Source organism: Maylandia zebra, linkage group LG8 (genome assembly GCF_041146795.1).
Source record: "Maylandia zebra isolate NMK-2024a linkage group LG8, Mzebra_GT3a, whole genome shotgun sequence".
NCBI classification, from domain to species: domain Eukaryota; kingdom Metazoa; phylum Chordata; class Actinopteri; order Cichliformes; family Cichlidae; genus Maylandia; species Maylandia zebra.
In genome coordinates, this window is record NC_135174.1 from 12,151,510 (window position 1) to 12,178,242 (window position 26,733).

General features: G+C 43.2%; 1 protein-coding gene across 1 annotated transcript in view; it reads right to left on the reverse strand.

Annotated features, from left to right (window-relative positions):
- Positions 1 to 26,733, reverse strand: part of raraa (retinoic acid receptor, alpha a) — a 143,022-nt gene that overhangs the window by 100,606 nt on the left and 15,683 nt on the right. The window contains exon 2 of the mRNA XM_004562399.4: positions 2,185 to 2,306. The gene's annotated coding sequence lies outside the window, so the exon portion shown is untranslated. The remainder of the gene's footprint in view (positions 1 to 2,184; positions 2,307 to 26,733) is intronic.

Here is a 26,733-nt window from a genome sequence, read left to right on the forward strand (position 1 = left end):
AAAGCATACAACAAAGTGATAGAACCTGCAGGTCAATGGGTAAAGGAGGGAAATAAAGCAATTCTACTTCACACTGGTAAGCACTCAGCGGAGAAAACACTAATGTATCAAGAGTTAGTGAAGGTCCTTGAAAGAAGCAGACCAGAGAGTGTCATTAACACCAGTGCACTGTCTGCCTGCTGACATCATGTGTGCACAGGAGTTTCTTCTTCTTCTCCTTGTTAATACCTATGGCATCTGAAGACACTGAGCTGCTATGGTTTACTTTGGTTAGTGACCTAACGTAACTGCCTTAATTATTTCAATTAGTGAAGCTTAGGATGTGACATTTTTAGATACTCCAGCCAATATTAAACTACACAATCTTGGATAAACAGTTATTATCAGATTCAGATGGGTATTAATCAGTAATCATTTTGTTCTAGTTTCCTTTTTGACACTGAAATTTAAACTCTCTAAGATTTAAAGTAGAACAGCAGGTGCAAGTACTGCATGCAACTCTATCTTTGGAAACTAACGAATTCCTATAGCTGCAGGTATGAAATAAACTTGGCAGTGAGACCAAAAGCAGCTACCCAAACTAACTGCTGAGTCATGTTAATCTGTGCTGCCGCAGACTTTTTATTCGCTCAGGTAAATAATTTACTCTTAAGTAGTGTTTTATAGGCAATTTAATCTGTAATGACAGGAAAGTCAACATACATGAAAAGTTACTTTGGAGAGTTCTGTATGTGTACTTCCCCAAAGATGCAGAAAAAGTACACTCAGTTCTAAACTTGTGCATGCCTCTTCATTAATAGGAACATTTCATTCAACCTCAAGAGCTGAATCATACGAGACTACGATATAGACTCCGTAGCTGAGCCACGCGTGCAGTTAATAACCTTGTGGTCATGTCTCGGTGTTTTATGCAGGGCCAGGCATTATAAAAACAAATAAAACCCTGAGACTTCTTCCTCCTTCAGGGAAAAGATGTTTCTCTACTTCTTCATACATTCACTCACGTTCAATCCGACAGTTTCAGCAATCTGCACCCAGGAATCCTGTTGACATATCTGAGTCCTTATATTAAAGGCTGTGATTACTGTTCTTTATATTAAGGCAGTAATAATATTCACTCTGATCCATCCAAAACCTGAGGTGAAGAAATATTTGAAAATCTAAATAAAATATCAGCAGATCGAAGCACAGAACATTACATTTCTGATTTAGATTTAGCTAGGCTGTTTAGGTCACCAAGTCTCAAGGGTAACCATGTGCTACAGGTTCAAAACTAGCATGCTTGTCACAGCTTTTCCTTTCTGTAAAAGCTGTAACAGACACGAAGCCGATGCGCCGAGATGCTGTCAGATGAATGAAAAGGAGCGCGTGTCTGAAAGGAGCTTATGAAATCATAAACTGCAGCCCTAAAAATAACTACTCACTTCTGTGAGCAAAAGCTATAGTTTCTTATTATGATGGGAGTATGCAGCTCTCGTTAATCAAACAAATGGAGAAAAGAGCAAGGTACTATTTTTAAGGGGAAAAAAAGGGGGGGAAATTCCTGCCTTTTCCCAACTCGACACAAATTGAGACAAAGAGCAGAAACCCCTTTGTACTGCACACTTACAACAGATTAACTAAGAACAAATACACCACTTACATATATTAAGGTTAGCAAAAAATACACAATGCCACGAATGCAATGAAACCTCACATAAAATTTACAATTCAGTCACACACACACACACACACACACACACACACGAGTGAAAGTAAAGCAACTACAAACAGTGTGGTTGTACAGAGCGTGTCCACTGTCAACACATACTGACACAGTAACCAGTACAGGGAAAACCACACATGTACATACTGAGCCAGCTGTGGTCTCAGACAAAGCCTATAAATAGAAGGAAAACAAACAGCTGTTTTGTCTGAAAGTTAAATTAGCATATCACCTAGAGTATTCAAAGATATATGGGCTGGCGGTGGCAAAGAGTCCCCGTTCCAAAACACTCTGGCATGTCTGCGCTATTTAAGAGATGAGTGTGAATGTTTGATGTATTGCTGTTGATTCATTTGGCTTCGTTTCGATATATAAAACTTGGTGCATGACATTTACTGCTGTTGCAGGATATGTACATGATTTATCAAATGAGCTCAGTTCAGGATCTACTGCTGTATATATAGTGAGAGTGCGTCTACCTCAGTTGGTTGCCAGAAACCCTGGGTGTTGCTGTTCAGACTGATTGAGTGGTGTGCTGTTCGGCCAACTGGGCTTCCGGTTGGTGGACTGCCTGCATCGATTGCTCGGAGAGGCCCTTCTTCTGGCGCACAGACAGAAAAATTGAAAAACAGAGGAGGAAAGGAGGAGAGTAGCAATGAGGAGGAAAAAAAAGTAAGAAAAGAGAGAGGGGGAGGGATGGTGAGAAGATGAGGGGAGGAAAAAAAGAGGAACATTAGCTTAAATGAAAGTTTATTAGGTGTATCAGTCAGTCAAGTCGATGGGGTGGGGTTTTTTTGCCTCAGGCTCTCCATCCTTCCTCTCTACCCCCCCTCCTTCTGCTTGCGTGTGTGTGTTTGCAAAGGAAGGGGTTTCGGGCCGGTGGGGGCAGCCATGACGGGAAAACATTAGGTTGTTGGCGAGTCGCCGGTACACCAGCCAGTAATTGGCTTGGGTAATGGTCATGTCCAGACAAATGGTGTAGGCCCTAACCGTGTTACGAGCAACCAACTGCTCCGCCTGTATTCACAGCATAACTCTGAGCACTGCTCGGATACCAAATGGCACCAGCGCGCGTATGCGTTTGTGTACAAGACTCACGAAACATGTGATTTACTGGAACAAAACATTATTACCCCCCCCCCCACTACACCCACCCACACATGCACACACCACTCCCCAACTCAAAACCAGCGTGGCGTGCACGTGTGATTCATGCCTCTCTTGCAGTCTGTGTGGGAAACTGTACCACGATAAGGAGGAAAAATATGGCAGCACAAGCGCCCGCTCACCTCGAGGGACAAACCGACATCTGCTGTGTCCTCCAAACAAGTGACGGATAGGATATAAGCAGGAAGAAAGAAGGAAAGAAGAGGGGGGTGAAAGAAGGTGGGGAGAGGATGACAAGAGAGAGGGAGTAAGAGGATAAGTTCCATTTTTCATCCGTCCCTCCCTCTGCTCTGCATCACTTCGCCTTCTGTCTGACGGCAAGCTGAGCCGCTAATGTCCATTGTGTCTGGATGGGCTATAAACGTGCGTGTGCGTGTGTCTGTGTGTGTGTCCGTCTGTTGATGTTATTTGAGTGAAAATGAAACATATATGCTCCCACAGAAGCTATCCAAGCTAAATGGCATGCATATATGGATAAAGCTGAGTATGTGCCTGTGTATGTGTGTGTGTGTGTGTGTGCGCGTGTATGTGTTATGGAAGCCCTTCAGCCATCCAGCTATCATCTCCTGCCAGACAGGCCCCACCAAGCCGACCCAGCTGGATAATGAGATCCATTATGATTTACGTGCCAAGAGGACAGCCAGACAGAACAAAGACATGTACACACACACACACACACACACAGGGGGAGTTTGGTGTAGTTGTCAGTGTGTGTATGAATGTGGGCTCTCTATCTTATACTGTATGTGCTGATGTGTGCTGCCACTGTTTCATATTTCAGTTTCTTCTCTGTGTGTTAGTTGCCTGAAGGGCATCCTGCAGTGGGTCCTCTTTCAGTCTGCAACTAGAGAACACTTCTTTCTCATTCTCCCTCTCTCTCTCACACACACTTTCCTCATCTACCTCTCACCTGAAGAAGCAAACTAAGTTGAAGATAGAAATAGATTAAGGTTGCTGTGCGAACTCTCTTTTAGTTTCTCACTTTCTCCTTTCTCTCTCTCTCTCACACACACACACACACACACACACACACACACACACACACACACACACAGGGGATTTGCTCCAAAACATTTGTGAATGTGTGTCTCCATGCAAGTGTGTGCTGGGATTTGTTAGTGGAGAGCTTGGAGAAGCTGTCAAACACATTCTGGAAAAAGGAGTAGACCAGTGCTTCATTTCTCTCTTCTGGAACGAGGGGTGTGCTCAGCTGAGAGGAGGAGGAGGAGATTTCTTCAGGGTAAGCAAGACAGAAAGTGTAAGAGGATAAGTTCCAGGTTTAATTTCTTAATCATGACTGACTGTATTCTCGAGGCTGGTGCATTTATGGTTGCATGCCATGAACTACTCTGTCACACTGACTCTTATATTGGTAAAAAATTGTCAGCTGTCTTCATGCAATCAACTCCTAAATGTACAGACAGTCAATTCGGGCAATGCACATTTATGAAACTGAAAAATCTTTACATTTTTTTTATTTGCCCCCCCCCTTCCATTGTAAATGCTCTCTCTCTTACTCAGACAGACTGGCCCTGCCTTCTGTGTCTGAACACAGGGTACAGAAAACAATGGTGGGATTCTCTGTTGTTCTTTTCCATGAAGTATTCAAGGGATGCCAGCTCAATTAGAGGCCTAAATGCCAAGATCCAGACTGGGGAGAGATGAGTGGAGATTAAAAGATGAACAGAAAGAGGGGCAACGAGGGCAACAGCAGAGGAGGATGAGCGAACAGGCCATAAAGAAAAAAAATGGAGGAAAAAGGGATGACACTGAGATTTCTTTAAAAAACAAACACACAAACAGATGTATTAAGAGGAAAAAATGGTTTGAGGTGGAAAAACATCAACGCTGGGAATGTAGAGCTGAAGACTCAGCAGAAGAAAAGATAAAAGACAAACATGCATAAACAGTGAGATTAATACCCTCTACAGACACTGGCAGGACTATCATCACCTCCACAATCTGCTTTGTACACACACGCACACACACACACACACACACACACACACACACACACACACACACACACACACACACACACACACACACACACACACACACACACACACACACACACACACACACACACACACACACACTCCTCAGTGGTATGCGTTTCCATCATCAAATGTGATCAGAGCTACTGTCCGCAAGCCAACATTCACTCAACTGTGATAACCCCTGCGGGAAGGCGCACAAAAAGCGCACCACACACACACACACACACAGCGACGGTTTCTTACAAGTGAAAACCGAATCTTGGGAAAGGTCCGACATGTCTGGTTAAATTAAAAGGTCAAATAAATTAAATACGCATCAAAAGGAACAAGGCTTCAGATGAATGGTGCAGCAGCCCGGAGGTACAGCCCTCTTCATAGTTTTGGCTGCCATTTCTGTGGGTAATAATAACACAGTAGTCACACAATTTATTGCTGAGAGCTAAGAATATGGTCACATGATTAAAAACAAACAAACAACAACAAAAAAAAAACAACAACAACAAACAAAAAGTCAGCAAAAACAAGAAACACAGGCAGACTGTTTTAGAACACACCTCCAGGTAAGCCAGATAAACTCAGGGATGTGATGATAGCTGGCCACAGCAAGAAAATTTTTATTAAACCTTGTAAGGTCTAAGTCATCACTAATGATCATAAACAATAGGGGTGGGGGAAAAAATCGATACCGTGTAGTATTGTGATATTTTGTTTGCTAATAATGTATCGACAGCAGAAATCGATATTTTGTTACAAACAATTTTTTCGTGGACTGGAACATGCTCTGACTTCAGAGCACGTTGATCCCTTTTTCTGAGCAAGAACCCTGACATTCCTTCACTGTCCAAATGTGTTTAACTTTTTTTTTTTGGCAGCAATAAACATGACAGTTTACTTATTTTAATTTAAGACATGTTTTATTTTAATTAAGTTTAAAACTTTTTTTATTTAATGTAAAATTATATTTTGTTTTAATTTACTTTCAAATTCTTCAGTTGCTGAATGGGCTGCATAGTTTTCATAAATTGCATGGTTCAGAATAGCTATAATTGTACCAGATGGTTGCATTCAGTTAAGTTGGACTAGACTGTAATACAAACCGTTCAGTTTGTCAACAATAAAACTGACTGAAATGAGAGAAAGACTGAGTGTGAGACTTTGATATTAGATAAAATTAATATTGATAAAGTTTACCTTTATGTACAGAATTTGAATATCGCAAAATATTTTTAAAAATTGCAATAATATCGTATCGTGCGTTAAGTATTGTGATATTATCGTATCGTGAGTTGTATGGTGATTCCCACCTCTAATAAACAACCCAACAACACAAGGAAAATTTGTGATCATCTATCTGAGGCTAGCTTAAATAGAAGAAGGCTATTCTGAAGGCTTATTTGTTATAGTGATGCACTGTGACAAAGTCCAATGAATGCCATTCGTTGTAGCTGTAGCATGGGTGGGCCATGCGACAGCTAAATCTTGCCATGCAAAGAATATCGCCATTCTCTGTGGATTTCCAGACATTTTTGAGGTTGCAATAAAATTCCCATCAGTGCAGAAAAAAAGCGTTAATCTTCCGTATGGTTAGCCACTTGCGCAACTATTCTGACTTCTAAGTTGGTATGCGTGTAGTCTGTGTGGGAGCTGAACCCACAACCCCATTGTTGTGGCGTGTCCCACGCTCCAACCGAGTCGACAATCGGTACCAAGATCAAAACGTAAAACACATGCTGCCACCAAAATAATTCCCTCTAATTGCGCACCAACAAAACAACATTGTGTCTCAGATCTCGCTCTGACAAAAACCTAATGTCAATATTTCTCCAGTAAACCAAACTCAGGCGAGATTCCCCCCCTTCCTGCATCTCAATCCGCCTTAACAAAACAGCTCTTCGCTCACAGCAGTGCCAAGCCTAATCACATTCCCTCAGCACCAGGTGGTTCTCATTGACTGAGGCCCAGCTCCTCCACTCTGCAGGATGCTCCGCCAGAGGAAATTGGCTCGTCTACGAGCATTTATTGCTGGTGAGCTCGATCGAACGGAGTTGTGCGGGCCCTCCAATGCTGTCGCTGGACTTCGGCCTCTTTGAGGAGCCTACTTCACCAAAACAGCTGTTCAGCACACGCGGCCCTATCCAAAGACACAATTAGAAACACCCTTTTCCTATTACTCCCTGCCATTAAACGCCATTGAGTGGAATTAGTGGCAGTCTATGGAATAAGTGGATTCTAATTCATGCCCCTCTTTACATGGGCCACGGCTGCTACCGTGGCTTTCCTCTGCTAATGAAGAGGATAAAAGAGAAGTCTTAATCAAACTGAGCATCTCATCTGTGGTAATAAAGAGCACAAAAGAGGCCTTGGAGTGGCTCACTAGTGGTGCTTGTGTACACATAATCATGTGCGTATGGAAGGAAAAGGAACTTTATATACATCCCTTAGAATATACTGAATTCAGCGTTCTGTGTGGTGATAGTTAAACAAAACAAAGCAAAAGTAATAAACACATAAATGAGGGAATGCATGAAATAATGTTTCTCTTGGTCTTGTTTTCTAATTGCTTAGCCTTGCCCTACAGGGATCAATGACCCACTATGGACCAATGCTTCTCTGCTGTCTTTTATCCCTCCCAGGCTCCCTCTTGTCTTGGACCAAAGTGCTAACCAGCAGGGTCTGATTAGATTTAAATGTCAAGAGAGATAGGACAATACAGTTATCTTCCCAAATTATGGCCCATTAAAGGGCCTATGCAGTGTGCCTCCCTCCTCTACTAACTAATCACCAACCAGATTCATCATCTCGCAGACTGGGGCATAATTTGGGGGGCTGCGGTTTCCCCTGCTTCTCCCTTTCTGTGTGTGTGTATCGCACCATGTGCAAGGGCATGCAGGAGTCTCTGTAATGCATGATCAGTGTGTGTGCACGCTGTATGTGTGTTGCTCCAGAGGGAGCAGGTTCAGCGCCCCAGGCCAGTGCCCCATTAAAGGAAAGAAAGACAGAAGCAGTGTGTATAAGGGAGAGACACAGAGGAGAGGAGGAGAAGGAGGAGAGCACCTCCTCATTTAGACAGCAGGAGTGGCAGGCTGTGTTCCACCTGCAGCCAACAGACAGACAGAGGGAAAAGGCTGGGATGCCTCCCATCTGCCTCCTTATAATTCACCTGCTGTCCTCAGGGTGTCATAAGAAGCCGGGTGCCAAAAACGGAGTCTCCCTTCTAAGCCCTGTTATTAATTTTACACTTTTCCCTCTTATGTCATGTTCCTTCACACACTTCTTCTCTCCTTTCTTCATATGCTTTTGTTGTCCTTGTCCTTTATATTCATCTTTCCTCTTCACTCTGCTTGTTCCTCCATAAGGAACCCCATCACTGATCTACCATACATCGCAGCTTTCATCCTACCATCACAGAGGTGGAGATGATAGCGGTGGTGGTTCGAAGTCCTATGGGAGAAGGAAGAAAGTGGAAATGCAGGGCTCATATCTCAAGGTGGTTTCCTCCATATTCTCGCCTCTTTTCACCTCTTTCCGCATTTCCATTACATGCCTTGCCCATCTTTCAGTATGCAGCCTCTATTCATCTTCTCCACGTGGGATCCTCTCTCCTCCTGTGGCCCCTTCTTTCTTTCATAAGAGCTTTTGTCTGTCCTTTAATATCTCCTTCCTCTCCATCTCCCTTTTGTCTATCACGACGCACTCATACAAGGCTCTATCTTCAAACTTCTGCCGGCAATTTATGCACAGGAGCCTGGCTGCTGTGCATTAGGGCCCATGACATAAGGCAACACATTATGGATTGCACTATAAATAGCTACTGTGTACTCGTCCTGTAAAAGCTTTTCATTACATGGAGACATTGAACAATCAATATAAGCCCTCTACTGAATCTAATTACCAAAAATGACAATAGCTAGAAAATATATACTTATTTTCAAGATGATCAGTGAAGGAGAACAATGTTTCCACCAAAGAGCCTTCAAGAGGCCTCTTAGTCAAGTATCAGGCCCATTAAAAGCTCAAGGCAATACGGAGATGAATGTGGGAAAGATAAGAACTTCTTTTCTTTTTTTCTTTTTTTTTAATGGAAGACTAAATGATGAGCAGCAGCTGCAGAGTGGTTTTAAAAATATACTTTCTCAGTAATGTGTATCCACAAAGGTACACCATTCAGTTCTGGGTGATTTTAGTTCATACTCCCACAAATCTATATATGATGCATCTATTATGTTGCTACTGGAGCCCAGACGAAGCTCCATGGGTGCCAGTGGTCTGAGCCAAGCACACAGCAGACCTTCCTATGAGGTGCAGCTTTAGGTAGAGTGCAGAGAAAGCCAAGAAAGAAAAGAGGAGTGAATAGGAAGGAAGGAAGGAGAAAGAGAGAGAATGGGAGGAGCCCCGGGTGTCATTTCTCTCTCTGTCAGCTCCCAGCTCTCCCGTCCTCCCTCCCTCCACCATCACCCCCTGAGATGTGGATGCTTCGCGGGGACAATTACCGACTGACACTTCATCATGGGCCGCGTGACAGCCGCTGACGGCCCTCGTCCAAACAAATGATGCTGAGGTCGAGGTTGCAGGCCTGTCTCCGAGTCTGCCTGCCTGTAGCCCTGCTGTATGGCCCTGCACTGCATTAGCAAGCACCCCCCCTCCCGTGCACACACACACACACACACACACACACACACACACACACACACACACACACACACACACACACACACACACACACACACACAGGGGAAAAAAGCTACATTAAAAGAGACTCCTCTAAACCAACCACCTTCTTCCTTTAAGAAAAACACATTTATCAGCAGCGGGGGATGGTGTGTGAGGGGAGGGGTGGAGGGGGTTTCAATAGAAGGATGGAGGGAGGGTGGGGGCGCTACAGTACTGTCAAACCCCATTCCCCTTAGGTAAAGAGAGAGCTCTTCATCTTTGTGAGGCAACTAGGACTCACACACACACACACACACACACACACACACACACACAAATACTCCCCAACCTGCCACATACGGCTTATCAGATAATGGGGTTAAAAATCAACTTAAAAAGCCAACAAGGCAAAAAGGCAAGCAATCACCACAGTGACACTGGCGTGCATCAATTAACCCTGTGTCTTTGTGGAGCACAGATAACACCGCCCTCCCTTCATGAGCTAAACTCACAATCAAATCGCTCCCTTGACTCGGGGTTGAGTGCAGCTAAGTTTAGATTCATGAAGTAGGTCATTTGCTAATAGTTAAAAAAAAAAAAAAAGGGGGGGGGGGGGGGGGGGGGGGCAGTGTATAGTTTTAAGAGAAAAAAAGAGAAAAAGGAAAGGCATGTGGTGGACCTGCTGCTAGCAGTCCCTTAGCTGTGAGTGTGAACCTGCAGATTAATAAATGTTGCCTGTGATCTCGGCCCAGGGAGGCAGATGAACAACAATCGAGAAAGACATCAAACGCTCGACTAACACTGAAACAACACTTGACAAAAAAAAAAAAAAGAAAAAACAGAAAGCCCGCCGGTCTCTGAAAACATTCACCCGACTAGATGTAGGATGGAGAGGAGGAGAGAGAAACTGAGACGCAGAAGAAAGAGCATAAACAATGAAACATTTATCAAAGCGAGCAGCGGAGCATCTTCTGCACGGCAGGGGCAGCCTGCTAATGCAGGTGGCTTTGCTGTTTTTGGTATCCTGAGATGACATTGGCAGGAGGTGGTGAGCAGTTATGCCTCAGGTTTGACAAAAACCTTAAAAAACAACCCTCTTTTTTTTCTAAATTTTGAACTATACTTTGTGCATGTCCTCTGGTCTCCTGAAGGAAAGCACATTTTTACTCTTTGTGGCTTTCTCTCTGTTTATTATCAAATTCTTTTCATTCATGCTCTGAATGTTTTCCCTGTTGGTCACTGCTCTTTATAAATGTGCTTGGCATCGCTTGCATCTTCAAACTCCTGCACAAGATAAATAAAAGAGCAGGCAATGGAGGGGGGAAAAAAATCCAGACCTATTTGTCATGTTGGAAAGGCCCTTGAGAACACTTTCAATCTTTCCATCAATAGTCGGCGTGTAGGCCTGTATGTGCCATCATTAAAAAGTAGATGCTTCTCTGTTTATTTATCATACGGACGCATGGCTGACAGCTTCCTGTAAACAAGTCATATGTTTATATGTGTGCACGAGTGTGTACGTACAGTCACTGTAGCTTTCTCTCTGTCCTTTATCTGCAAAAAATGGATGGCTGCTGCTCACTAATGTGTGTGTGTGTGTGTTGGGGGGGGGGATGGAGTTGGCCAGAGTGCTTTCTGATAATGACTGCTACAGAGCTCATCACTGTGTACCAGGGGAAAATGCTATTTCCTCACTGACCGGTGGTTAAAGAACTCAAATCACTTCAATGGGAACAAATGAGGTGGTGTTTGATGCTTAACAGCCTCAGAGATAAACGTACAAATGGCGAATGAATCATTCGCCTGATGTAACAGAACTGTCGATGGATCGCTCAGGTAGTGAGCAATAAGGAATGGCTTTTTCCCTTTAATGCTTTGGACACTTTTGCCACTTGCTGGCCTTGCTTTTTAGCAGGTGTGGCAAGAATCAACTGAACATTACGCGCAGCATAAAGAAGCTACCATATGTCTCAGGAACATCACTAGTTTAGACTACCGTGTTTAATGGTTAAAAGCTGAAAACGAACATGTAAACTGCATATTTTTTAAAGCAAAAAGAAAGTGTTGTTCATTGACTGTCCATCATCAACTGAAGTCACTCCATTCTCAGAAAAGGTCAAACTAAACAGCTCTTGGATAAAAAACAGGATGTTGTCAGGCTGTCAGTCAACGCTTCAAACATGTAGGAAGAAATTATATCCGGGTGATTATCAAAAGCAATGTAATAACAATATCCCCTGTTGCTAGGCATCAATCCTTTAATACAAAGAAATGTGCAAAGTGTGTATTTAAATATAGCCACAGAAAAGGAAATGGTTACAATGAGACATTTTGAGGATTCTTCAGCAGGTGAGCGTCTTTGCATGCTTGTGTGTATCTAGGCTGATGGGTCTACAGAGAAAGACAAATGGCTACAGCAGGGGGCCGTGCTTGACATTTAGGTTTCATGTGGTAATGGACGTTGACCTGCTGGGGTCAGGCCTGCCAGCAAGGCAGCACAGAGGCCCATTCCTGCATCCCTGTAACTAGATACTAGCAAAACAGTGGTGGACACACACACACACACACACACACATATATATATATATATATATATATATATATATATATATATATATATATATATATATATATATATATATATATATATATATATATATAATCATTCACTCAGTAGAGGAAGAGGACATCCCAGAAGGTTGGACCACATAGGTGGGATGTCATTAGACAGAAGAGACAGATGTGTTTGGTATGTGGTTTTAAGTCTCAGGAGCAGCATGTGCCGACCAAATAGAAAGGTGACGTGTAGGTGTGTGTGTGTGTGTGTGTATTTATTTTGTATACATTTCCTATTTTCTATATCTGTATAATGCACGTCTGTTTCGCCTGCTAAAGCAAAAAGCAGCTTCTCTATCGTTCCAGCAAGGCACAGCAGTGGTAGCTGCTGTTGTTAGGAGAATGCCCTGTGTTCACCCACAACTCGGCAACAGGAGGCTACTTTATATACTGTTTGTGACAGCTTTGTGGTAATAATGGAGCCCAGGCCCCCGCTAGTACAAGTGGCATGCTCAGTCAAGTGAGACTTTGCCTAAGAGAACACACATACACACAACAGGCAGCCTCCTTCATGCCTAATGAGACCACTGGGAGAGTGGAGAGCAGGAGGCAGGGAGAGTGAAATGAGTAGAGGGAAGAGAGTGAGGATGGGAAATAAAGGGTGAGCGAGGGAAGAGGAGTGGAACAACAATGGCAAGAAGGGAGTGAGAAAAAGAGACACAGAGAGAGTGAGAGCAACCAACTGATTTTCCAGGTTCGGGATCATAGAAAGGAGAAGAAGGGAAGAGGTGATGACCTGGATTGCTGCCAAAGAAGAAAGAGGAAGATGGAGGGGGAGAGCAAGGGGCGTGAGGAAAAAAGAGGAACGAGGGTGTGAGAGAGAAAAGAGATCGGGGGGAGGGGGAGTTGAGGTGAACCTCTAGCGGCGGGTGGTTATGCAATGTACACAACGCAGGAGTGCAGGGGGAGATCAAAGACATGGGGTGCATACATAACCAAATTTGACACCATAGTGCAGCAAGTGATGATGAGCAGGAAGGGGGGGGGGGGCGAAAAACTCACTAAAATATAAAAAGAACAGGCACTCCCTGGGGATAGAGCTAGGGAGAAAGAGTACATTTGGTACAGGGTACACATTGTCTTAGTACAGTAACAGAAAAGGTAATGACAGAGGGAAAAAATCCAAAAAGATGGGAGGGGGGAAAAGAAAAGAAAAATAAAAACAAACAAAACAAAACAAAAAACCCCCCAAAAAAACCCCCCACACACACACACGGCCGTGCTTCCCTAACTTTGCCTCTAGCACTACAGCATCATCTGCTCATCCGGGCAGGTGCACATTGCAGGGTGTGTGTGGCTGTGTTGGGGAAGGGTGTAAGTGAGTAAATAACTTGCAGTCCAAAATGGGAAACGGCTTGAATGTCCAGTGACAAGAAATCTGGACAGACAGCCACAGCTGAGCCTTTTGGTTTTGCTTCCAGAGAAAGCAGAGGATAAATTATTAACAGACGCTCAGTCTAATAAAGTGAAGATGGGCCACTTGGCTTCAGATTCCCTACAACAGGTGAACGCGCTGATTCGAACCCCTCAGCAGGTTTCAGTCTCAACAGATGGCATTTTACCTGGACCACTTTAATAAACTCTGCTTTATTTCTGTAAAAAAAAAAAAAAAAAATGGATGTGGGGTGGCTTTTAGGTCGCCACTCATGAATTTAGTTGACTTTGCAGTTTCTTTTTATCAGGAAAAAATCTTAAGCTTCTAAGTATGGATGAACAGAGTTTCAATTCACCTAGTTTAAAAGTTTAAAAATACATTTCTACTGCAGGACTGCCAGAGACACCCACGAAAGTGAAGTCACTTTCTTGTGGAAAAGGAACACGCTGCCTCAGTCCCTGTGTTTATTGTGAAAAGTCCAAAATGGATTTTCTCATCAGCCTTCTGAAAACACGCCAGTTTATTTATTTATCATGTTCTCCACTTCCCATACCATACAAGCCTCCAACGGGATGTAAATATTGCATTTGCCAACTGCCCCAACATGCTCATCTCATCTGTGACAAAAATCTTCTGGTTCTATAGAACAAATCTGCTTGAACAGCCTGTCACCACTTCCGGCGGTCCACATGCCACGGCTAATCCCTCTGAGACCCACAGGAAGGCTTTGGGATCATTCTGTATGAGAGCTGGAAAAGACAGGAAGCTGGCATGCGTACATCGTCTGGGTGAAAAGCAGTGGAGGAGGGCTACACGCTCATTGGGAGAGCTTCACCTTTCCTCTACATAAGGTATACACAGTTTGACAAAGAGCTGCTGGTGTTGCTGTTGGATAGCGACCTTGCTGACCAGCTAAGCTATTCTTACATGTGTTTGACGCATAGCCAACGGTTATTAAACCTTTGCTTTTTTCCAACATACTGCTGGTTGGTGACATTTAGAGAAAACAAGGGGGAATTTCCACAAGTTCAAATCTGATTATTCTATTAATGCTTAAATTGTGAGTCAGCTGAATCACTGTGCCTAATATCAGCCCGTGGCCAATTTATAATAAGGCTTGTTGATTAATACAAATTTATTTTCAATTATGTTTTGGTTTCCAGTCATTATGAATGCAGACTCTCGCCAAGACAGGATGATAACTTACCACAGTTCTTCGATTGGTTTCTGAGTAAAACCTCCCTGCCTTTTTGGAGCACATGCTGTTCTGTGCAATTCTCAGAAGCAAAGCAGAATTCAGCATCAACACAACCTATAGAGCCACAAAAGCCATAATAGCCGCAAATACAACTAAATATATATATATAGGAAGATTAAAGAAACAATAGCGCGGAATGCTTTGTCTTTATTGGCTTACAGTGTATAAAAAGGGTCTGAATATAAATGGAGTAGAATTGCTCAGTGTGTCAGTACCATATAGTATAACTGAACACATAAGAGTTATTAGCCAATATACCTACTAGGTAATAATTCCAGTGAAAACATGTTTAACTTTGGCAGCAGGCGCAGCCAATTAGACCATACCAATGCGGCACAAACACCGAGTGTCAGGCCCTGCCATTACGAAGACAACTAACGATAAAAACCTCAGCGCAGTCACAGGGATAATATGCTCAGTTATCATTCAATAAGGCAATTCTCATCTATAAGACTGTCACGGGCACAGCACTCATTCCCGAGGAGCCTGCAGGCAAGAAACAATACTCAGGTGTTGAAATGACTCTTTGCTACATTAAGATCAGTAAATACGTGCACTTTCCCACCAGGGGAGGTAGACCTTAGCAGGATAAGTATATACTTTAATGAACACACACAGAGGCCAGCGTAGTGCGACTAAATCTTAGTTACCGACAGGCAGTGTAAAAGGCAACACCCAGAACATGTCCGCCCGGGACTGTATATATTAAACACAACTCCTTCATCTCGATAAATCTGGAGTGTGCAGGAAAGGCCTACATCACTGTATACAATACATCAGTGAGTGCTGTCGTTAAAGTCTTCGGTCCCTCCTATTCTCTCGCTCACTCCTCGGGGGTTTCCAGTGGCTGTCCGGAGCACACGTGTTTTGGTTTACCTAGAGCGAAGCCCTATCTGAGGCCATGCTGAGAGCAGACTATGGGCTTTGTCTGTGGCACCATTAATCAACTGTCCTTTAACAAAAACAGAAGACCAGATGAGAGACAAAGGGAAGAGACGTGGGGGGTTGGCTCTTATTTAGGTAGAAAAAAGGCAGAGAGGGTTAAAAAACAAGGGAGAGAGGAGAGAGAGAGAAAAAGGTGTGTGTGTGTGTGTGTGTGTGTGTGTGTGTGTGTGTGTGTGTGGTGGGGGGGAGTGCTTGACCCAGATCCAGGACTTCAATCAATCAAGTAGCAACAATAACAAGCAAAGTTTTCATGTGGCTTGACTGATTAATCAGGGTTTTCTTAAAAAAAGAAAGAAAGAAAGAAAAACATGCGAGTCATTTTTATCTCTTTCTTTTTTCAAGACTGCAGAGTTACTAAGTGCGTCTTTTTATGCCGGCTGCTTAGGTCTTCATGCTGCAAGGTTTTGGACATGGAGCCCTGAATCGTTCACGATTTAATGACAGCGAGGCCTTCACTCCATGCTACAGCGGAGCGATTTTACTGAAGGTCTCCAGCCACATTAACAGAGCCCAGGAAGGCTTGACAGAAAGACTGGACGGACACTCACAGCCCTACGCACTCCAGACATATGAAGGCAGGGCTTCTTTTCTAGTAAACAAACACGCACTGTTTTACACACATGCACACACAGTATAGACGCACAGTGTGTCACGGCAACAGGCTGTGTAGCAGCCCTCTGAGACCCTGCGAGGTGCCGATCGATGTGGATTGAGTGCAGACAAGGAGGCATTGGGATCGATAAAGGGCCGTTACAGAGATGTGCCTAGTGGGACATAAGAGAGTGCAACGGGGGAGAAGATACATCTGAGGCTCTTGATGCTGTCTTTTTCACCTCATCGGTGTGAGAATGTACTTACTCCCCGTGAGTACTGGGACATACGCACACACAACAGAAGAGCTTTACATACTATACATGTGCATGCACACCCAAACTATTCCAAGAGACCTTTTCTTAATCTCCAAGTTTCACTGTTCTCATATAGTCTTCCTGTGAGGGAGGAGGGGGAACTTTAACTCACTTTTGGTGCCATCTTCTCCATTTCCTCCACATTCCTTTAAACAGTCTCTCCCTGTGCAGTGCACTGTCACCAGTTCAGCCTGCACAGTGCTCTGTCAGTGGAACAGCTTGATCCTAAGACTTTCTGTCAGCCCCTCCTCGTCCTCCACTCCCCCCCCTCCTCCCCCCAGCTCTGCTGTTTGCAGAGAGCACTGACTGTTCTATTCTCGCACATGAATGCGCGCGAGCAATAGGGGAAAACGACAGCATTGTTACTTCCACAAAATATGTGGCAGTGACATAATCGCCGACACTTCCTGTTTTTACATGTTCTTAAGAAGTCCACAATGATTTTGCATAAAGGTTTACTCTACCAGTCATTTCAGCTGTGCAACTGGCCCACCGCAATTGCACGCAGGTGAAATTACTCGTGGAAAGGGTTGATATGCATGCAGTACAAATTAAAAAAAAAAAAAAATTAATGCTTAAGCCATTATTGCCACTCACTGAGCTGAAAATAACCACTGTGACCACAACTTTATACTCCCAAATAGTTTTAGATATAAGGTCTTTCCTGGCTCAGAGGGGCCCATCGGTGTTTGCTATGTACAGCTGAATGAGTGTGCATCTACATTATTTATTTATTTATTTTTAAACTACACACTTGATTGTGACTTTTACTAAACAGATTTCACATAAGTCCTACAAATACACTACTGACTATGAACCATCAATGAGGTGACAACAAGAAACTTGGTAATTTTGCTTGTAAATACAGGTGAAACAGAGCAGCAGAGCAGCCAACACTGTGAGTCAGTGCTGATTTCAATCAGACAGCTTCTTTGTTATAAAATCAGGACTGAAGAGAAGTAGTCTGAAAAAGGGTCTAAAAATATAAAGGCTGCTTTACATTAGCTTCAGTGGGCGACCTTTCATATCAGTCATATTACAACAAAAACAGGAAGGTATTGGAATGAAAACAGCTTTGTTTTCAGTTCAGCTGCATTACAATAATGTTCTGTGAGCACAAACAGATGTGACTTCACCTGTGACCTGTCAACCACATGTCATAGTCACACCTGACTTTCCCCTTCGATCGTCCCACCTTGTTGCATTTATTCTAGCGTCTGGATGAATACTTTGAAAAAATGCACACAATACTGACCAATATGTCCCGCTAATCAACATTTAAAACAAATACATAATGCAGTAATCAATGTTAATTGACTGGGTTCTATCATGTGTTAGTCTAAAGGTCTAATTAAAACATTACAAAAGAAACTAAGGTCATCATTCATCATTATAAAATCTTGTGCAATTGAGCTTGTCCTCTCAGAGCTTGGTGCTGAAAGAAAAAAAAAAAAAAAAAAAAAAATCACAGTTTTAACTTTGTACATGTGAGCTGCTGTTTATGAGCATTGCTGCTCATTGGTGTTTATGAGTAGAATAAATAATTATCTTTCACTCTCACTTGTCAGGCACAGAGTCACAAAAAATTTAAAAAAGCTCAGCCCTGGAAGTGGTTGGCACGCAAGCAAGACGCAGACAGACCGCAGACTGAGAGGTGTGCTTCCCTATATCAGTGAGACACTTCAAGCTAGCATGTCAACTTAATCACAATAGTTTCTTTTTGCTGACATCAAACTTGAGCAATGCAACTCTGAATTTTTCTAGACATAACCAGCCAGACTTAAGAGGTGAAAACACAAATGTCAGAGACAGACAATCAGCAGTCTTTAGCCTTACAGTTCCACAGCAACTCTACATGAAGTCCGACTGTGCCGATCTGTGACAACAGTGCACATTAATGGAGCATTTCCAGTAGTGAGATTGTGGCTGGAGCTACACCTGAGAAAAGACAACTTGGATAGTGTCCCAACTTGATTCTGCAGACACTGCCCCAAGATTATGTGAGAAAAGCTCTGGAGAGAACATAAGATTACCTCTTAGAATTCACTCTTTGTGTTTTGTTTTGTTTCGTTTCTTTTCTTTTCATGACCAGAATGATAGTCTCGCTTAATCATCTCATTAAAGTTGTAAACGCTGACACATGTTTCAACATGAGGGAAAAGCCCGACTGTCCAGCTACGTACACACTCGCCTAGATATGCAGGGGAAATGTGATTTTCTTTTTGTGCCTGTGTGTGTGAAAGAGAGATCGACAGGAAAGAACTAGAGAATCTGTTTTTAAAAAAAACAAACCTGCAAACAAAAACCCTTTGTACTAGTGTTAAGGATACAGCCATCTAGTATATCCCATGCAGAATACATTGAACATATTTCATTTAATGCCCACCCCAAGACAGACAGAAAATCCAGCCTGTTGAAGTACTTTAGTGTGCCACTATTCCACATTATTACAGGTGCTAATCACATGTGAGAGCACACAGACGAGCTGCTGAAGCAGATGACTGAAACCACCGAGGCATTTAATCCTCCTAGTGAGAACTGAAGGAGGCGAAGGGTCTTCTCCTCCTACTCGCCTGCTCCAGGAGCACCGCCCTTAAAGGACGGTTGAAAATAGTGCATTTGGATGATGTTATGGAGAAGGACTATTAAAAGTCAGGCAAATGCCTTTACCAGTGCTTATGAAACTGCACTGAGGTGCCATGTCGGCTCCTGCAAGTCTTGTCCAAAAACCTCCTCTGTGGTTGATCAAAAAGAATACTCAAGTGTACACACACACACACACACACACACACACACACACACACACACACACACACACACACACACACACACACACACACACACACACACACACACACACACACACACACACACACAGTTTCTGGCCTCAGCCAGAAGTCCCTGTTGGTTTGGAAGGCCACAGCGGGCTATAACAACTACAGCCTGGCCAGCCTGTTACTAGTGGCCCCTCTGTTTCAGCAATCTGGGTTCTCTTTGCCTTTGGACAGGGACCAGGTCAGGCTGCACAATACACTACTGTGTTTGAAGAGGGTGAGTGAAAAAGAAAGAGAAAACTGCAGACATCTGAGTTTTTTTCTGCACACAAATGCATAAATACAACATGTGCAACACAATGCATTTTTTGGTTGTGCAACTGTTTGGGTATACGTTATGACTACTTTAGCCATCGTGTTCCCTCTCTCTTTCATTCCAGATTGCAACAACTGCATTCGCTTCGATCTCCCCCAACCGCCATCGCTGCCATCATTACATCATCCTTGCTTTGGCTTTTTGCTCACTCAGCACAAATTCGGGGACCCCTGGCTACAGTTCCCCTCCCCTAAGCATGAAAGGTGTTTTTTTGGATCTGTCAGGGGTTTGTGCAGGAGGAGTAACACACACCGCTGTCAGTCTAGAACAACACAATGAAAACAGACTGCAAATACAGAGTGGCCCTGTGCCCTATGATGGAAAGCCAGCAGCACCTGTCCCTTTAAGATCTATTTCTCACAGCTTGTGGGTTCTGAGCTGAGCATGCTAGCCTGAGCTGGGTTGCGCTTTGCTGTGCATGTATGGTAATGGGGGGGGGGGGGGGGGGGGGGGGGACCGCGCCGCCCAGCCTGCCAGCCCACCACAGGGAATTTGTTTATGTTTCCTTGCTGCCAAGTTCCTGTCAGGAGGCGCCCCAAAGAGGAACTGCAGACTACTCAGTACTGTTAGCTACGCCCTCTCGCATAGAATGACTGGGGGTTTCTGCATCCAGTATCGAGTAGTGATTTGTAGCAATACTCAAATCCAGGGAGGTCTCTTCATCAATTTTAGCGCTCACACACACTTCAAACACTCCATCTGTTGTTCCAAAAGCAGCTCTGAGAGCAACAAACTTCATAAAACATGTTCTAACAAAAGGCTTAATTTATGAGCCCCAAACAGATTAACACCAATTTTCGCAAAACACAGTGCATAAAACAGCACAAAGCATAGTTTCATTAAAGCAACACTTTATGAGTGGCACTTTGTTAGGCTCGTGGATAATGGGTATTGTAAAAACTGAGCACCACCACATAAAAACATAGTAAACAGGATTGGTAAACTCGTGGGCATTAATCCAAGCACTTGTGGGAAAAAGAGCTAAAACGAAATTACTCTCCCACTAATGCAAAAGAGCACTGCGACTTCCAACGACGCACGCACATTTTCCCAAATCATTACAAAAATATGATGTACCGCTTCCAGTGAATCAATAACTGCAACACTTTAGCACATTAATACAGAGCTTTAGAGTGACATAGCCAACGCACGAGCAGCCTAATTTGACCGGCGCGGTCAGCAAGTGTTGGAAACTTTCATTTAAGCACGGCAGATCTCACCAAGTTTGTTTCTGGATAAAAAGGAATGAGCTATTTTTTGTCTCTGTATCATACATGTGTAATGTCCACTGTGTGGTAGGTGACGCAGTGTGTTCCCATGAGCAGGTGATGAAAGGAGTAGTGAGACAAGGCACCAAAACTAGATGTGGGACCCACGATGGTGCGACACAGGAAGAGTTAGGGCGGGGCGGGGGGGGAGGGGGGGGAGTACAAAAGATGGAAGTATGGATGGAAAGATGTAGGCTGAGATTGAGAGCAGAGGGTGAAAGTAAAAGAAATTTTTAAAACAACAACAAAAAACCCCAGGAAGCCATTTACGTTAGCCTGGATGGCCACGTGCTGGCATGTTTCACTAACTTTTGACTGTGCAGCCAGAAGCTGGCATCTGCATTTGTTTGAATGGGATTAACGCTGTGAAATTGCTCAAATTTGTCACTGTGGTTGGAGTATTGAGCATCACTTCTGCTATTTTGTCCTTGGTGAGGAAGTAACATGCCACGCAATGTCTTGCTAGTCAAACGCCTTACAGTAAATGAGCTTGGCAGCACAACACATTAACTGAGCTCGAAGTAGTTTAGCCGACGATTTAGATCGGTTATTCGATAGTGAAAAATTGGAACAGCAACATAATCGCACCAAAACTTATAGCCAGATTTACCACAATGACAGGAGAGAAATTACCATTAGAGCCACTGGAGTCAGCAGTTCACTCCATGAAGTTTCATCAACAAGAAAAAAAAGAAGATACAGAAAGTGTTATAGCCTGGCAGGTAAACACAGATCCAACTGTGTCCAGCCTCTGAGTGAGACTAAGAAGAACCATTACATGTAAATAACAGTGTATAGCTATGCACTTCAACTTCCCTTAAGTTTCCATGTATGGAGTAAAAAAAAAGAAAAAAAGGGAACAACACTGTGAAAAATACAGGACTCCTACTCTAGACGGAGGGAGAGGCAGCGGGCTCGGCAACCACCACCGACCTACCGCACAGAGTGTGAATCATTAAAGGCATGTGTTCCACATCAACTGCCGGGGCCTCTTCCCAACCCACTTATGAGACTGGATCTAAATTATGAAGGGAGGGAGGGCAGCAGAGGGGGAAGGGGAGGGGAGCTTCAGTATAGTTTTACATTGAGATGAAAACCCCAAACCTGCTAACTCAGAGATAAAGTCCAAAATGGCTGCAACTATCCTCTGCCAAGTCACAGAGTAATGGCTTAACTGTGTGATTTCCACAAAATGTGATGAAGTTAACATGATGAAGGCAATAAACAAAAAACTGAACAGCTTCAATTTGTACCTTTTTTGTGTCTACCTTACAAAAGCTAAAAACACAACACACGGACGTCTTCTGTGGGTGTGCGTCTGTCCACAAAGCATATCTCTGTTGTGTGGGTATGCCATGACGGAAGTGATCTGCAGAGAGAGTCTGCATTTTTCTGGGTATTGGCTGGCATACTGGTACACACAGCATTCAGTTTGCTTTTGCTCAGAGGCTGGTATGAGGGCAGGTGCATGTCTGAGAGGAAGAGATTACCTTTCTCCCAAGGCCAGGAAGAGCCGGTTTAAAAACAGGACAGAATCTCCTCCTTGATCTCCTCCACACCTGCTTCACGCCCTGGAGGACGGGGCTGTGGCCCCCCCACACCCTCTAGCAGATTATTACATGAAGGAACCTTTTAAAAAAACAAAAAACAAGCGCGTCCATGCTCACAGGTGTACACACGGGTGATCACACCCACAAACTACACCCTTTTTGGCTCCTACCTCAAAGCACACTGTGTTCTGTTGATCTTATGTGCTGCACAATAATGTTTAACATTTAGTATTTACTGTCATATTCCCATATATCATTGTGATGTTGTTTATTCTATTACTCTTGTTCTCTTCTGCTTGCTTTCTTTTTTCTTTCTCAGCAGGTAATCCAGGTGATTGATATATGCATTTTTTTTTCTCTGCCCGTTCTGTTGGTTTTTGTCTTTTGCCCTTCTCCCCAGTCCCTCTTCTCAGCTGTTTCTCTTTCCCTCTTTCTTTCTCCCCTTCTTTCCCCCAGTCAAGTCTGTCCCGTATTCAGTAAGTGAAAATAAAATAAACAATAAAAGGTGAATCAAATGGACCATTACGGCAAGGCTGGGATGGTCAGTTTGGTAAAGTAAATCCGTTGGGCATCTTTCTTTGCCTTTTAGACAACAATTCTGATGGCAAAAGAGCCAAACGGGACAGGCCAAAAAAAAAAAAAAAAAAAAGAAAAAAGAAAAAAAGAAATCTTAAATGTGAAAATAAGTTGGCAGCATTAGAAAAGAAAAAAAAAAAAAAAAAAAAAAAAAACAGGACAGAATGGGACAAGACGGGACAGGACAGAGGAGTAAAACAAGTCTGTACAAACAGGACAAAACCAGACTGAGGAGGACAAACTGCGATCTTTGATTGGCTGAAAGATCGCAGTATTGCTGTTTTCATCGTAGTGAAAATTCTTTCACTACGATGAAAAGAATTTGTCAAAACAGTATGAAATGACAGAAGGGATAAGAATAAACTAATAGCAGTATTCATTTAGCTGCCAGTCTAATACAAAGAACCAAAATGAATCTATATTCACACAGCAATGGTCTGTGCACTTCAAGCCAATATAGCGAATGATGAACGGCTGTTTGTGTTTGGTCTTTGTCACTTTAATATGACAGGGCAAATCTCCCCGCTGCCAACTCCAGCTCTGATGCAACAGTGCTCATCCTAATGCTAGCAGCACGCAGGGCACAAGACACAGCACCCCCTCCAAACAGACGCACAGTGTGTGTGTGAGTCTGTGCAAGGGTGTGTGAAAATGATTGGAAAGACTTTAAAAAGTCAGCTGTCCACAAGCTTGAACTTTACCCAGCCAGCGAAATGCAGACCATGTGTCATGGGAAAAACAAATGACAACAGAGTCGACCTCTCCACGACATTAATATGGCAAAGAGCAACGCTTATATGGAGACATGCGTGCGAAAAAAATTGGTACACACAAAGTGTTAAATGTGGAAAACCAAAATTACCCGGAGTCAAAAGCAGTGACAAATTCGGGCTTACCCCAAAAACGTCAATCTCGCCGTCCTTGAATCGATTGTGGCTCCTAAGCTCTGAGAGAGAGAGAAAAAAAAAACAAAAAACAGAGAGAGAGAGAGATTTGAAATCGAGAGCTTTGTGGTCCTTTATCCACGTGCTGCAGACTCAGTGACTCCCTGGCTTTCTGGCGCAGAGCTGCTTTACTACATGAAAACTCTTACACACTTTTTCCCCCCTCTCGTTCTCCCTATGATCTCCCCACCCTTTTCCAATAGATTGTACTTTCTCACTTGCTGCATTTGTACCCCAGACATCATGTGAAAAGTGGAGTAAAACAGTGCTTTTGTGGTGTGTGAATTACCTAGGGCCTAGGCAGGCACAGTAGTGCTTATGGCCACAACTCAATTACAGCAATGTGAATCAGGTGGCGGCCTAGAAATCCCCTCAGCCTGATGCACAAATAGGGACACAGAGGCGCCTTCATTGCCAAGACAGAGACAAATCTGAAGTGGCGTGTCATCTTTTCATAGTAGAGCAGCTTAGCCGATGCTGTGCAGATGAATGGCTGCTACAGACAACGATCTAATGACTCTGGTTTTCAGCAAGTGTATGAATGCTTCCATTTTGTTTATGCAAACTGCTCAAATATTACAAGTGTTTACTAACAGGTCTAGTTACAGATCTACATTGAAAGAGTCACATGGTACTTAGGCTATCTGATAAATGGCACCTTTGTGCTGGAGAAAGCATGGAAAACGCTTTGTGGTATTGTTTTCAAACCAAAAACAACTAGCTGGAAATTACAGAATGGCGGTTAGTAAATGTTAAAAGGCACTTTCGTGGATGCAACGTAAATGCCAAACTACACAATCACGGTCAATCATATTTGAATAGAAAATTGGCTCACGTCAAAAGCAGTGAGCTTATCCTCTCTCTTTCTGAATGGGGGGGGGGGGGGGGGGGGGGGGGGGTAGCAAATCCGGCTCCAATAAAATGTAGAACTGTGGACCAGGACAGGGTTTTCCAAAAGCAAGAGAAACCAATGACATTTAAAACTGTGGTCTGTTTGGGTATATTTCACTTCACTTGTCACAGTGAGAAAGCAAGTTCCTTACACTTAGTTAACAGCAAGCTGTGGCACAACAGAGCTTTTCTGACAGCCAGGCTAATAGTCGCTCTTTAGAAGGGTCAAGATACTGCTGGAGAAAAAAACTAAAGAAAACAGGGAAACACCATCCCTTGGGGAAGAAGTGGCCTTTTATTGGCAGCAAATGAATTTTGCAGTAATTTGTTATCACAAGCTACCAGGGACAGTGAAACAACAGAGCTTTAAATATAGCATTTTTAAAATTTATTTATTTATTTTTTTTACACAAATAAAGATTTGGGGTTATTATAAAGAATGGCTTCATTTGCATACAACTCAATTACAAATGGCTCTCAGAGACACCTTAATTTGGGGTTAATCAGGAAGCAAATTTACAAACTAACATCAAATGCTTGTCTACAATTTCTATGGTCAAAGAAATATTGCTCACATCCTTTTACTACACGCTCACCTTCCTCCTGCATGTGCACATGTCAAAGATGTGGCAAAGTGAAAGGACTACGAGCATTTCGAAGCCAGCTTCATTTTTAGATGTTTTTTCCTATGAACTTGTCTTTACCTTAGACTTTTTAGTTTTAACCAAATAATGATTTACCAGTGTAAAAAGCAGTTAGCGAGCACAAAGGTGACATAACACAACAGATAAAGGCTCAACACTTACACTATTGATTGCTATCTTGTTTGTAGGCTGATATGACTACGCAGATATCACCCAAGTATGATAAATCTGTACATCCCTACATGCAATACTTACACTTTCCAGAACTACAGGATATGGACACATATATCAAAATATGTTATTCATTTTGAGGTGGATTGTGAATAACAAAAAAGTAGTTTCATTACCCATTCCACCCTCTACCCATCAGTTGGTTTGTGCAGAAGCTCCTTGTGCCATTTCCTGTTTTGTTTTGTTTTTTTAAACACACCCTTACTTCCTGTTTATGAATATGAATGGTATCTAAATCATGTGTTCCTACTGGTCCTGTAGAGGAAGAGCAGCATAATTTCTAGAAAGATGAAACAAGGACAGAGTTTGTGTATGAGTGTGTGTCTGTCTGAGCCTCCAGCCTGCACTGATGAGAGTGGAGTGGACAGGATGAGCCCAAGGTAATCGCATCTTTATCTTTGCTGATGGGTGAAAGCAAGTCGCTGTAGACGCTCACCTTAAACACAAAGAAGAACATGGTGTCGTCACTGTTGACGCGTGGTTTCAAACCAAAGCTGATATCGCCACACATAGGAGGTCTTGAGTGCTCAGGAGCTCGCAAGGAGTCTAAAATAATAATTCAGTGGGATCACCCATCCTGAGTGTACAGCCCAGCATCTCAGCAACTGTAACTATGCTCAGGGTTGCTCAACCGTTCAAGGTTTAAAAAGGTTTGATGGGAAGCAGTCCAAGTCTCGAGTAAAATTATCATCGGCCCTTGGATGTTCACTTATTCACTGTGACAGCATCGCCCCTGCGTAGACTATCAGTACAAATAGAATCTCTGATTTTGAGTACGACCAGCAGTCTCCAAGCGTGTGCTTACTTGGGAATGACAGCCCTGCAGCGAGGGTCATGAGCTCACATTAAAACAGA